Source organism: Oryctolagus cuniculus, unplaced genomic scaffold, assembly GCF_964237555.1.
Source record: "Oryctolagus cuniculus unplaced genomic scaffold, mOryCun1.1 SCAFFOLD_85, whole genome shotgun sequence".
NCBI classification, from domain to species: Eukaryota; Metazoa; Chordata; class Mammalia; order Lagomorpha; family Leporidae; genus Oryctolagus; species Oryctolagus cuniculus.
This window is the reverse complement of record NW_027208229.1, coordinates 311197-325869: the sequence shown is the minus strand read 5'-3', so window position 1 is coordinate 325869 and position 14673 is coordinate 311197. Positions and strand designations below refer to the sequence as shown.

The 14673-nt window shown below is 42.4% G+C and overlaps 1 pseudogene; it reads left to right on the top strand.

Annotated features, from left to right (window-relative positions):
- The first annotated feature begins 336 nt into the window (after nucleotides 1-336).
- LOC138848047 (vomeronasal type-1 receptor 48-like) lies at nucleotides 337-13330 on the top strand (annotated as a pseudogene).
- Nucleotides 13331-14673: the final 1343 nt, after the last annotated feature.

Below are 14673 nucleotides of genomic sequence, written 5' to 3'. Positions count from 1 at the left end.
GAATCAACCCTTGGAACATTCGGATCTGGCTAAAAGGTCCATGAGAGTCTCACAGGCATGGAAAGCCATGACGCGGTGGCAAAAAACAATCTAAATGAAAGATCCTGGTGAACAAGACCCCAGCAGAAGGAACAGGCCATCATGGAGAGAGGCACCTTTCTCTGAAGGAAGGAAGGAACCTCCACTGTGATACGGCCTTGACTAAACAAGTTCAGAGTCGGTGAACTCAAGGGGTTTCCATAGCCTAGACAGCTCATAGCAAGAGTCTCAGGAGATTGCTGATGTCATAAATAAGAGTGCCAATTGTTAAATCAACAATGGGAGTCACTGGGTAAATGCTCCCCATGTAGGATCTCTGTCTTTAATGTCTTTTAGTATGAAACCTAAAAACACCACTACTAGACGAAAAATACACTATACCTTGTGCAGTTGTGTGAGTGCAGCCTGTTGAAATCCCTGCTTAGTATATACTAAGTTGATCTTCAGTATATGAAGGTAATTGAAAATGAAACTCGATGAAGGGCAGGATGGGAGAGAGAGTGGGAGAGGGGAGGGCCACGGGAGGGAGGGAGGTTTGGGGGGGAAGCCACAACAATACACAAGTTGCACTTTGTAAATTCACATTTATTAAATTTAAAAAAAAAACAACTACATAACAAACAAAAAAAGAAAAAAAAGACTTAATCCTTTGCCCTTTTAGTATTTTTTTTGTTCTACTTAAAACTATTGGTTGAACTCTGTAATTAATACACAATTACTCTTAGGTGTTTAATTAATGCTATAACTAGTACACAAATAGTATTTTACACTTTGTGTTTCTGTGTGGGTGTAAACTGTGGAAATCTTTACTTAATATATGCTAAATTGATATTCTGTATATAAAGATAATTGAATATTAATCTTGATGTGAATCGAAGGGGAGAGGGAGAGGGAGAGGGGAGTGTTGTGGGTGGGAGGGAAGTTATGGGGGCAGAAGCTATTGTAATCCATAAGCTGTACTTTGGATATTTATATTCATTAAAAAAATAAAAGAAAAAAAGAAAGAAAATTAAATGGAAGAGACCGACACCACGGCTCAGTAGGCAAATCCTCCGCCTTGTGGTGCAGGCACACCAGGTTCTAGTCCTGGTCGGGGCGCCAATTTCTGTCCCGGTTGCCTCTCTTCCAGGCCAGCTCTCTGCTGCGGCCAGGGAGTGCAGTGGAGGATGGCCCAAGTCCTTGCGCCCTGCACCCCATGGGAGACCAGAATAAGTACCTGGCTCCTGCCATCAGATCAGCGTGGTGTGCCGGCCGCAGTGTGCCGGCTGGGGCAGCCATTGGAGGGTGAACCAACGGCAAAGGAAGACCTTTCTTTCTGTCTCTCTCTCTCCCTGTCCACTCTGCCTGTCAAAAAAAAATTAAATGGAAGAAATGGCCAACTTTCCAATAAATTATAGTTTATACGCAATCCCAAATGTTAATTTTGGCTTTGACTGCCTGTGCTTCTGGGGTGTTTTCCAAGAAGTAATTGCCAATATCTATATCTTGCAGGGTTTTTCCAATGCTCTCTAATAATTTGATGGTGTCAGGTCGTAGATTTAAGTCTTTAATCCATGTTGAGTGAATTTTTCTGTAAGGTGAATGGTAGGGGTCTTGCTTCATGGTTCTGCATGTGGAAATCCAATTTTCCCAGCACCATTTATTGAATAGACTGTCCTTACTCCAGGGACTGGTTTTGGACACTTGATCAAATATGAGTTGGCTGTACATGTTTGGGTTGATTTCTGGTGTTTCAATTCTGTTCCATTGGTCTATCCATCTGTTTCTGTACCAGTACCATGCTGTTTTGATAACAACTGCCCTATAGTATGTCCTGAAATCTGATATTGTCATGGCTCCAGCTTTGTTTTTGTTGTACAAGATTGCGATCTTTTTGCAGCTTAGGAATTAAGGTGATGCTGGCTTCATAGGAAGAATTTGGGAGGATTCCCTCTATTTAGATTGTTCTGAATAGTTTGAGAAGAATTGGAGTTATTTCTTATTTCAATGTCTGGTAGAATTCAGCAGTGAATCCATCTGGACCTGGGCTTTTCTTTGTTGGGAGGGCCTTTATTACTGTTTCAATTTCTGTCTCAGTTATGGGTCTATTTAGGTTTTCGATGTCTTCCTGGTTCAATTTAGGCAGGTTGCCTGTGTCCAGGAATCTATCCATTTCTGATAGATTTCCCTGTTTTCTGGCATACAAGTCCCTGTAGTAATTTCTGATGATTCTTTTTATTTCTGTGGTGTCTGTTGTTACGTTTCCTTTTTCATCTCTGATTTGATTGATTTGGGTTTTTTCTCTTCTTTTTTTAGTTAGTTGGGCCAATGGGGTGTCAATTTTTTTTTATTTTTTCAAAAAACCAGCTCCTCGTTTGGCTGATTTTATGTAATGTTTTTTTTGGGGGGGGGGATTCAATCCTGTTGATTTCTTCTCTGATTTTAATTATTTCTCTTCCCCTACTAGTTTTGGGTCTGGTTTGCTGTAGATTTTCTAAATCCTTGAGGTGAATTGAAAGCTCATCTATTTGGTGCCTTTCCAATTTCTTGATGTAGGCACCTATTGATATAAACTTTCCTCTTAACACTGCTTTTGCTGTATCCCTAAGTTTTGGTATGTTTTCCTGTTATCCTCATTTACTTCCAGAAAATTTTTGATTTCTCTTTTGATTTCTTCTATGACCCATTGTTCATTCAGGTGCATGTTGTTCAATCTCCATGTGTTTGCGTATGCTCTAGGGATTCCTGAGTTGCCAATTTCCAACTTCATTCCTTTATGGTCTGAGAAGCTGCATGGTATGATTCTAATTCTTTTGAATTTGCTGAGACTTGCTTTATGGCCTAGTATGTGGTCAATCCCAAAGAAGGTTCCATGTACTGCTGAGAAGAATGTAAAATCTTTAGCTGTAGGATTGAAAGTTCTGTAGAGATCTGTTAGATCCATTTGGGCTATAGTGTCGTTTAAATCTACTGTATCCTTGTTGATCTTCTGTCCTGTTGATCTGTCTATTTCTGAGAGTGGAGTATTGAAGTCCCCCAGTACTATAGTTTTGGGGTCTAAGTCTCCCTTTATGTCCCTTAACAAATCTTTTAGATAAACCGGTGCCCTGTAGTTAGGTGCATATAATTTGATAATTGTTATATCTTCCTGTTGAATTGATCCCTTATTCATTATATAGTGCCCCTCTTTGTCTCTCTTAACAGTTTTTGCATTAAAGTTTATGTTGCCTGATATGAAGGTGGCTACGCCCCCTCTTTTTCATTTCTGTTGGCATGGTATATCTTTTTCCAGCCTTTCACTTTCAGTCTGTATAGATCTTTGTTGGAAAGATGTGATTCTTGTAAGCAGCAAATAGATGGGTTTTGTTTCTTAAGCCAATCAGCCAATCGATGTCTTTTAACTGGACAGTTCAGGCCATTAATGTTCAATGTGACTAATGATAAGTGGTAACTTTGCCCTGCCATTTGCCAAAGATAAGTTCTAATATATGCTTTGAATTCCCTGTGATCTTTTGCTGTGAGGTTTCCTTCCTTTACCTTCTTTCACATTGATGACCGTGTTTCTATGTTTCTGTGTGTAACACATCTTCAAGCATCTTTTGCAGAGCTGGATGAGCATCAAATTGAGAAGTTTCTGTACTGCAAAAGAAACAGTCAGGAGAGTGAATAGGCAACAAACAGAATGGGAAAATATATTTGCAAACTATGCAACTGATACAAGGTTTATAAAAGAATCTACAAAGAAATCAAGAAACTCCACAACATCAAAACAAACAACCCACTTAAGAGATGGGCCAATGAACTCAATAGACATTTTTTCAAAAGAGGAAATCCAAATGGCCAACAGGCATGTGAAAAAAGGTTCAAGATCACTAGCAATCAGGGAAATGTAAATCAAACCATAATGAGGTTTCACCTCACCCCGGTTAGAATGGCTCACATTCAGAAATCTACCAACAACAGATGTTGGCGAGAATGTGGGGAAAAAGGGACACTAACCCACTGTTGGTGGGAATGCAAACTGGTCAAGCCACTATGGAAGTCAGTCTGGAGATTCCTCAGAAACCTGAATATAACCCTACCATTCAACCCAGCCATCCCACTCCTTGGAATTTACCCAAAGGGAATTAAATTGGCAAACAAAAAAAGCTGTTTGCACATTAATGTTTATTGCAGCTCAATTCAAAATGGCCAAGACCTGGAACAAACCCAAATCCCCATCAACAATAGACTGGATAAAGAAATTATAGGACATGTACTCTATCGAATACTATGGAGCAGTCAAAAACAATGAAACCCGGTCATTTGCAACAAGATGCAGGAATTTGGAAAACATCATGCTGAGTGAAATAAGCCAGTCCCAAAGGGACAAATATCATATGTTCTCCATGACAACTAACTGAGCACCAAAAAGGAAACCTGTTAAAGTGAAATGAACACTATGAGAAACGGTGACTTGATCAGCCCTCGCTGTGAGTGTTGATGAACAACTTAATATGTTATCCCTCTTAGTATATATTTTTTTGTTTGTTCTACTTAATACTTTTGGTTGAATACTGTAATCAATACACAATTATCCTTAAGTGCTGAAACTTAACTGAAAAGTGATCGCTGTTAAATATAAGAGTGGGAATAAGAGAGGGAAGAGATGTGCAATTTGGTACATGCTCAAGCTGACTTACCTCAAACGGTAGAGTTACAAACATACCAGGGGATTCCAATTCAATCCCATCAAGGTGGCATGTACCAATGCCATCTCACTAGTACCAGTGATGAATTCCTATTCACAATTGATCATAATTATAGGACTTAGAACCAAAGGGATCCCATAAACAGGAATAGTGTCTGCAAATATGAGCTGATAGAATAAAAAAGGGAGAGAACAATCCAACATGGGAAGTGAGATACACAGCAGACCCATAAAATGGCAGATGTCCTAAACAGCACTCTGGGCTAAGAATCAGCCCTTAAGGCATGCGGATCCAGCTGTAAAGCCCATGAGAGTATTTTAGGCATGGAAAGCCAAGACACTCTTGGGGCCTGCTCACACCAGAACCTGGTTCAAATGCAGAAGGAAGGCAACACAGCCTAAGAAATGCCTGTGACCAAGAAACCCTATCCTTTTTTTTTTGACAGGCAGAGTGGACAGTGAGAGAGAGAGACAAAGAGAAAGGTCTACCTTTGCCATTGGTTCACCCTCCAATGGCCACCGCAGCCAGAACGCTGCAGCCAGCGCACAGCGTTGATCCGATGGCAGGAGCCAGGTACTTATTCTGGTCTCCCATGGGGTGCAGGGTGCAAGGACTTGGGCCAACCTCCACTGCACTCCCTGGCCACAGCAGAGAGCTGGCCTGGAAGAGGGGCAACCGGGACAGAAGCCGGCGCCTCGACTGGGACCTGAACCCGGTGTGTCTGCACCGCAAGTGGGAGGATTAGCCTAGTGAGCCACAGCGCCGGCCCACCTTTCTTTCTAACACCTATTCCATTACCACGTGACCCAAATTTTCATGCTAATGACATGGAAGGAAAGGGAAAGCCAGGGTAATCTATCATTTAAAATTTCCTTTCAGTCTTTGTTGCCAACAATAAGCCAAGGGCAGGGGTTGCTGGTGGTGTGCCTGTGTATCAAGGTGTAGTAGACACAATTGAATTGGTTTTATTTTTGCAGCACTTAACTTTACTGGCATGAATAAAATCCATATTCAGTGCAGAACACAAACTATGATTTGTATAATTGTGGATTCCACATCCAAGCTCAATGTTCTTACATTTTATTTAAAATTGACATGATACCTGTGAAATTTCATGTTAATAAAGATTAATATTTCATTATCTAAAGTAGTATTAAAGAGCAAAGAAAAAAGCACCATAGCAAGTCTGCATCTAATGTTTTAAACACCACTTCCACTTGTTCTCTGTTTGAATAAGGACTGCACGTTCTCATTTTATTCAAGCACCAAAAATGATGCAAACCCTGCTAATCACGATGGAAAAGAAACCTGACTTGTGGCAGAAATTGCTGACTCTAGGACTAACCAGGTAAACAAAACAGGAGCCTGGACATCTTACATTAGAAAGAAAGTGATCTGCAGACAAAATATATGGATGCCTGACAAAGGCCCAGGAACATAGGTGAAAGAACTCACAAAAGCCAAGGTAGGAAACCATTGGAGTAATAAAGATAATGACATCGTAAGGTGGATATATGAGCACGTACTGATGTAAGAAGAAAAATAAAAGTGTGCACATAAATAAGTTAGGGGGAAGAAGACAAAATCATGCATGCAGAAAGAGCCCCAGCAAGGAGGGGGCATTTAACACCTTCCCCCTTGAGTGTGGGCTAGACATGGGTCTTAATTCCAAAGCAGAGAGCAGAAAGGAAAAAAGAAACTGCAGGTGCTCAAAGCTTTCAGCTCTGGCGTCCTGTCCTCTTAGGGGCACCACCCCAAGTGTCAGATTTTGGACCTGTTACAGTGTTCCATTCTTGAATGTTAATATGGTTCCCTTGGCATTTCCATTTCTTTATGAAAATAATACTGTCAACTTTATTAAATATATGTTCAAAATTAGAGTCACAGTTTGAATTTTGAAGCTGAGAGCCTGTGATACTGGAATTACAGACCCAAAAAAGGTGAGGAGACAGGAGAACAAGGTGAGGGTGGCCCTGGGTACAGGGTGCCGTCACACAATGGGTGGAGAGCACCTCGGTGCCACTGTGGTCTCACAAGAGGCCAGGGTGCTGCAGTTTGGAGGGGGTAGGCACTAAGCTGCTCTCAGAACCACAAGAGAGAACTTGATGTCATCAACAGGATTGGTACCTTCTGACATTCTAGTGTCAGGACTCAGAAGAAGTTCTGAACTCAGCTCTCCCCAGGCTCCTCTTGTGCAGGAGGGAATAAAGGACATGAGGACACAGGTGACGTATTGCACTGGGGACTCCATGTTCTCAGCTCCCCAGTAGGATCCATCACCTCTGGGCAGATGAGAAAATGACAGCCTGCAGAGAGAAGAGCTCAGAATCCTTCCCTTAAAACTGCAGGTTCCTCTCAGGTGCACAGAATCCCCTGCACATGTCTGCCTGGTGAGTGGCTCTTTACTCCACACCTGGGAACAAGGGGTGCTGGGGATTCAGATGGGGACTGATGGGGGAACTGGGCAGTGGTGAGGGAGGTGGGAACTTCACTGGGGCCATCAGCTCTATTCAGCCAAGAGGAGGGTCCATGTGCAATGCACTTAGGATGTCTGCTTCTCAGGTCATTCAGCCCTTGGATGTCCAGGTACCTACAAATAAATGATTTTTCACAGAACCTAGTTAGTTTTAGGTATCTGTTCGTGTTTCTTACTATAATCGCTTTTTTTTGCACTTGCTGACTCATGCTATATATTATGCACCTAGTGAGCTTAAACTGAAGTGTAACTAAGGCTCATCCACATGACCTGGGAACTGGTGTTAACAACTGTTTTATTTTATGTAATGAGATGTGCCCTTCTCAAGTTCATGAATCAAGTGGAACTCTTATGCCTAAGTGATTGCTGCAGTTTCTGATGATTAAAAAGCAACTTTTGCATCCTGATGAGGAATTGAGAGTAACCTCACATCCCTGTGAGATATACACCAGTATCACCAGTATCTTGTCAGGAAAGTTTCTTTGTCCAGTTCTAATTACAGATTCTATGAGTGCAGGATGACAACCTGCAGCCTGTGCTCTCCCAGTGCGAGGACAGTGCTGGACAAGGCATTGCAATTCCAGGAAACTTTAAAGGCAAGGGAAGGAGATGGATGCTTCCACCTCTCAGCTCAAAACAGGAAATAGGGCAAATTCAAAGAGCTGCAGAGGATTTGGGATCTGCGTCCCTCAGTCTTTCTCTGCAGTCTGTTTTTGCAGCCCCCCTCCCAATTCTTTAAGATGGAGGAGACTGATCTCATTCCAAAAGCACAAACATGCTGGGGACTTGAACCTGATCCTGCCCAGGTCTTGGCTTAGGTTTCAGATTTCTCTCAAAGGACAGCTTCTCATGCACTTCCCATGTTCAGGAAAACCTGACACCATGTCAGACAGAGGGTGAGTGCAGATGAAGGAGAGCCACTGCCATCCAGCCAGAAAGGTGCTCAGAGCTCTCGCTCCAACACAGGGGCAGAAGGCAGCAGGTGGCTGCAGGGCTCTGGTTCTGGTAAGGACAGCACAGCGTCTGTGCTGAGCTCCTGGGGTGCTTTCTTTGCACTTTCACATGATCCTTTCCTTTGCCTAAGCTTTCTCAAGATAGATTAATAATATGGGCATTGTAAATGTTCTGCCTATATGTGCCAACCTGAGCTGTGTTCCACAACCCTTTCAGCTACAAAAACAGTGGTTAATTCTCACCTCCATTTATATTAAAATAGCTGCCTTACCTTGCCCAAGTGTTCTCCATGTGTTTCTCCCTCACATCCCAGGGTTCCTGCATTTCCCAGCATCTCTGTACACAGCACCCAGGACTATGTGGGGATGAGATCATCCTCTTGGCTCTGCCAGCCACTCTCCCCAGGGCTCCTCAGAGTTTCCCAGCTGGAAATGCTCTGTGAGAGACAGTGGGCTGTGCTACCACCCAGTCCCACACCCACCTGCATGGAGCATGGACAGTCTCGCCTCCTGGTCCCCTCTCATGCAGTCTCACTGTCACACACAGAAGGTGACCGTAGCGAGGAGCACCACTCATGATGGTGGAGTGCAGCTCTGTGGGAAGCACACACTGAAGGCTGCCCCTTCATGCATGGGAGGCTGAGCGAGTACTGACACGTGATGGACAGGCATCACACCATGTCCCAGCATCTCCACCCAGGTCCTGTCTCTGCACCAACATCCCTAGGAGACATGCTGGCAGGTATATCCTAGATTACCCTGCTGGTGGCAGAGAGCGCTGTCCTGTGTCCTCATTCTCTAGAGCCCACTGTGCTGTTCAGGTGTGCATGTGAAGAGGCAGAGCTGGGAGAGGACTCGCTCTGAGCATTGAACTTAGCTGTGTTTTGAAGGTTCCTACTCACCAGAGTGATGCTTCAGTGATGATATTACTTCAAACCCCACATAACATTTACATACAGTACAGCCATATGTATTAGATGTGGGGTTTGCTGATAGAGGGTGTATGGTTCATCGTGTAGACACCTCTGGTGAGAAGTGCTTTCCATGTCTGTGCCAGCACTCCTGGAGGAAAGCACAGCTGTCACTGTGGTGCCATCAACTGTGTCACTGTCCTTGCTCCACACCCTGGAGAAGGAGTTCCATTTCCTCTTGTCCTGCTGTGGACTTTCACCATCAGCAAAGAGCATCAGTGGTCTTAAACCAAGGACTCACGGAAGCTGTGTTTCTACCTATTCCTTCACACTGCTGGGCTGTGTACACTCCTGCTCCTCCTAGAACACTGGTGTTTGTGGCACTGCTCTGTCTTAAGCAACACTGGAATTAGAGTCAAACACTCTTGATTCCCAGATATGTAGAGCAAGCTCCCCAGTGAGATGAGTTCACTATGTGCTCAAGTCATAAAAGTCTAATTAAACTGAATTAAATTAAAGCTATATTTCACAGAAATGTAATTTCTGAGCTGTTTTTAATAATTTCTATTTATTGAATTTAACAGAGTTAGAGAGAGACAGAGACAAAGGTCTTCCTTCCCCATGTTCACTCCCCAGATGGCAGCAATGGCCAGAGCTGTGCTTTTCCAAAGCCAGGAGTCAGGTGCTTCCTCCCAGTCTCCCACACAGGTGCAGGGGCCCAAGCACTTGGGCCATCCTCCACTGCCTCCCCAGGACACAGCAGAGAGCTGGACTGTAATAGGAACAATCCGGACAGATCCATATGGGATGCTAGCGCCATGGGTGGAGGTGTAACCTAGTGCACCACGGTGCCGGCCTGCAGGGCCATTTAAAAAGTTTTTTATGAACTGCTAATGGGCATCTATTTAAAATAATACTTTAAAAAAGTTATATGTTTATATATTACTCATAGTAGATAAGTACAAAAACTAGGCATATGCCATCTGTAAAGAGAAGAATTCCATTTACAGCCATTTACTAGCGATCATATATGACCCATAAAGGCTGTTCATCATTCTCTACCAGGCTTTATGTCACTTAACACGATGTCTCCCAGTTCCATGCATTTTTGAAATTAACAGGATTTCATTGTTTTCTGTCGTAAATATAATACTGTGTGAGTATATTACACTTTCTTAATACATTCATTTGACAATGCTCATCTTGAAAGATTCCATCTGTTGGACATTGTGACCAGTGCTACAACACACATGGGGGTTTAAGTAACTCTTTGATAGAATGTTTTCATGTGTCTTAGATTTACCCCAAGTTGCCAGAAAGCTGGAGCATACAGAAGCTGTATTTCTAGATTTAATGGATGCTCTTAAAATACAATGACTCTGAAACTGCTCCCACTGGGGTCCCATTCAATACCCACATTCTACATGTGTGAGTAATGAGGAGAAGATCTTCCTAAGACTTGATAACTAGACTCTGCTCAGGGCTTTGACAAGATAATAACGACTTGTTAAGAAGTGTCCCTATCTTGGGGATCCAGAGACTTAAAATTACACAGAGTTCTCTAACCAATATTGTTAAAATATTCTGCTTTTCTTCTATTTTGTCTTCTCTCTTCTAGGCAGAGACAGAGTTGATCATTCATTAAAGAACTGCAGGAAACCCCTAGATCACATTTATGAGGACCTGCATAACAAGAAACATTTCTGAGATTAACATCTCTAGGATATGATTACGTTCCCGATCCACTTCCACATTTGGTATGTACACTTCATCTTTCTTCACACGAGGTAGCACAAAGATCCAGGGCACACCTCAGACTGAGCATACTCAGTGGAGGACCTAAGCAATCTCAGCCTCACAGATGGCTGAAGGTCACACTTGAGGGAAGGGCAGCCCAGGGACATAAACCCAGCAGGCAGACACCAGAGTGCACTCTGAACAACTTTGCTCCATGGATACATTAGATAGGAATACATGGTATGGCATAAATACACCAAAAACAGCATGTAAATTAATGAATTCTTTGCATTCTAATCTGGTCAGACTATGTATGTGTTATTGTTATTTTTACAGTCTTTTTCATTCCATTTCAAAAAATGTTGTAGATTCTTCTTTGTTCCTGACACTCTATCAAGATGATGCAGATCTAATCAAATAAGACATTGCTTGTGCCCCCTGAAAAAGCTATAATAAGGATATTTACATTATATTTGGCCCTTTAAAATGATTATGTTTCTATGAGAGGCAGAGTGGTGGGGGTGGGGAAGAGAGCATGACTCTCACATTCACTTGTCCACACTGGCCGGGAGCAAGCCAGGACATATTAGGAATCAGGGGCTCAATCTAGTCTCTGACCTGTTTGGAGGTAACCCAACCATGTGAGCCATCGCTTACTACACCTAGGGAGCACATTTCTAGGAAGGAGGGATAGAGAAGAGCTCAAACCTCGGCACTGTGATATTGGGTGCAGGCATCCCAAGTATTGACTTAACAGCTGCTCCATACACATGGCCCTATGATAATGTTTCATGAAGAGCAAAGCTTATACACTTTGGAACCAAGTGGTGACACACCTGATCCAAGCCTAAGAAAGGAGAGGTGGCCTGGGGTAGGGTTGTGGCTGTGATGTGGGCTTCAGTTTAAAGAGCAGAAAGATGCCTGGGGTTCATCTCCATATTGTGGATGACAAGAGTGCTGGAGGAAACAGATGAATGGACTAACAAATTTGATGAAATATTCTTCTTTTTCTGCTCAGACACACACTATTAGCATTTTCCAAATATAATATGAATAAATATAGTAAAATTTATGAAAGCAATGAGATTCAATTCACTTATTACACTGAAATTTCCATTGGGGTCTCAGCCAATGCCTTCCTTCTTCTCTTCCACATCCTCAATTACTTTCTCCATCACAGACCCAAGCCCACTGACTTGACGATTGGTCTCTTGGCCCTCATCCACTTAGTGATGCTGATGATTGTGGTGAGCCAGGCTATGGACATGTTTGGATCTCAGCGTTCCTGGGATGACGTCACATGTAAAGCAGTCTTCTTCTCCTACCGGGTGCTGTGGGCCCTCTCCCTGTACACATCCTGCCTGTTCTGTGTCCTCCAGGCCATCACCCTCAGCCCCAGGAGCTCCTGGTTGGCAAACTTCAAGCAGGCATTTTCACAACGCATCCTGTGCTCTCTTTTTGTCCTATGCCTCTTCTCTATGTCCATCAGCAGTCACCTCATAATCTCCATCACTGCCACTACCAATAGGACCTCACATAGTCGAATGTATGCCACTAAATCCTGCTCTGTTTGGGCTATGAGCTATTTTCTAATGCAAACATTTTCCACATTGGCAATCTTGAGAGAAGTCGTTCAAGTAGGGATCATGGCCCTCTCCAGTGGATACATGGTGATCCTGCTGTGCAGGCACAGGAGGAAGTCCCAGCACCTGCGTGACACCAGCCTTTCTCCAAGAGCCTCCCCTGAGCAAAGGGCCACCCAGACCATTCTGGTGCTCATGAGCTTTTTCATGGTCATAGGCATTTTGGACTGCATTTTCTCTGCCTCAAGACTCATGTTGAATGATGACCCAATTATTTACTGTATTCATATTATTGTGTCCAACAACTATGCTACAGTCAGTCCTTGTGTGTTTCTCTGTAATGAAAAGCGTATAATTACCTTCGTGAAATCCATTAGGGGGAGAACAATAGATGTGAAATTATTCAATGAAAGGCAGTTCTCTAAATGAGGTATTGCACTGGTTGCCACATTTTTATTACAGTAGCCAGTATATGTTGTCTGGGTAAAGTATAATATGGATTTATGACATATCCTTGGATTTATTGACTCTCATGCATACATGAAATATCATAATGCATAAAGGGATAGTGTACTGGTATGAGCTGATACAAATGTACTTTATGTGTGAGTGGCTCCTCAAGATGAAATGTGAGATAGATCCCACTTGCCACTGCCTCGTGTGATCCAGAAAATACTGATTCATGAGATCAAAGCACTTTCTAACAAATCCACATTGATCTGTACATTGCCTAACTATGCATGCAATCACCTTTTACTATAAATTTCCTGTGATCCAGCTACTCTACTCCAACATATATGCCAAAAAGTATTGAATACATGAACTCACATAGTGATTTCCACAACAAAACCCTTAACAGCATTATTACAACAATCAAAATGTAGAAGCAACCCAACAACCACAGAATTGTATAAAGTGTGGGCTATAAAGAAAGTGTGAATGGAATGGGAGAGGGAGCTGGAAAGGGGAGGATTGCTGGTGGGAGGGAAGTTATGGGGGGGGTAGCCATTGTAATCCATAAGCTGTACTTTGGAAATTTATATTCATTAAATAAAAGTTTAAAAAAAAAGAAAGTGTGGGCTGCACAAAGGATGAAATTGTTTGTGGTCCCACACAAGAAGGAAATTCTATCATGAACCTTGAATACATTATGCTAAGTGAAATCCTTCAGCCACCAAAGAACAGGTATTCTAAGAATCTCCTCTCAGAAGGTGGTCAGAGGCTGATGGAGGGGAGCAAAGTGCAGTTCTTGTTTAATGGACTCAGAATTCAATGCAGGAAGAAGAAAACATTCTGGAAATGGGTGGTGGGTGTGGTTGTACAACAGTGGGATGTACTTAATGCCACTGGATTGCACAGTTAAATAAGGTTAAAGGGCAAAGTTTCATGAGCATTTTACCATAATAAAGATGTTTGCAGTTATGTTCTAGTCAATGATGAAATTTTTTTCTCAGAAACATGAAGTGACTAGACTTTAAAAGTATCAAATTGCCATTCTTCAACAATTATGAAATATTTTGGTAAACTTGTACCAATGATAATTTGAAGATTGTATTCTACTGCTGTAAATCATTACTGCAGTCTGTGCATAGATTGTGGAGACATTTGCAGTGTGGATTCATATATGAACCATTCTATGCTGTCATTGGAGACATTCAGCATTGCCTTGGGCAGTTCTAGCTTGGAACTTTCCAGATAAAATGTTGAATATGAGGTTAAACACAGAATTTAGGTAATAAGTCAACACATGTAAAATTATCTAGCACCAGAAACCATTCAGAAGATGAACATTGCAGATGTATATTATCTCTAAGTTAGAAAAAGAAAAAAAATCTATAAAATCATACGAGAAGTTTACTTCTTCCAAGCTAGTAACATCATCTAAAATCCAGTGTTTCAAAAACCAACCCAGAGAACAGTTACAAAACCAAAATTACATGTACTCTATCACCTAGGAATACAAGGGTACTAGAAAAAGCTCCATTAAATTTGAATTCAGTGTCTGGTGCTCTGGCATAGGGGGTAAAGCCACTGCGTGTAGTGATGGCATCTCATATGAACACCAAATCAAGTCCCAGCTGCTCCACTCCTGACCCAGCTCTCTACTATGGCCTGGGAAAGCAGTAGAAGTTGACCCAGTTCCTTGGGAACCTACATCTACATGGGAGAACTAGAAGAGTCTCCAGGCACTTGGCTTCAGATCTTCTCAGTTCCAGCTATTATGGCTATTTGGGGAGTCTGCATCTCTGTAACAATGCCTTTCAAACAAAAAAAATAAATCTAAAAAATCAAAAGGTATGCATA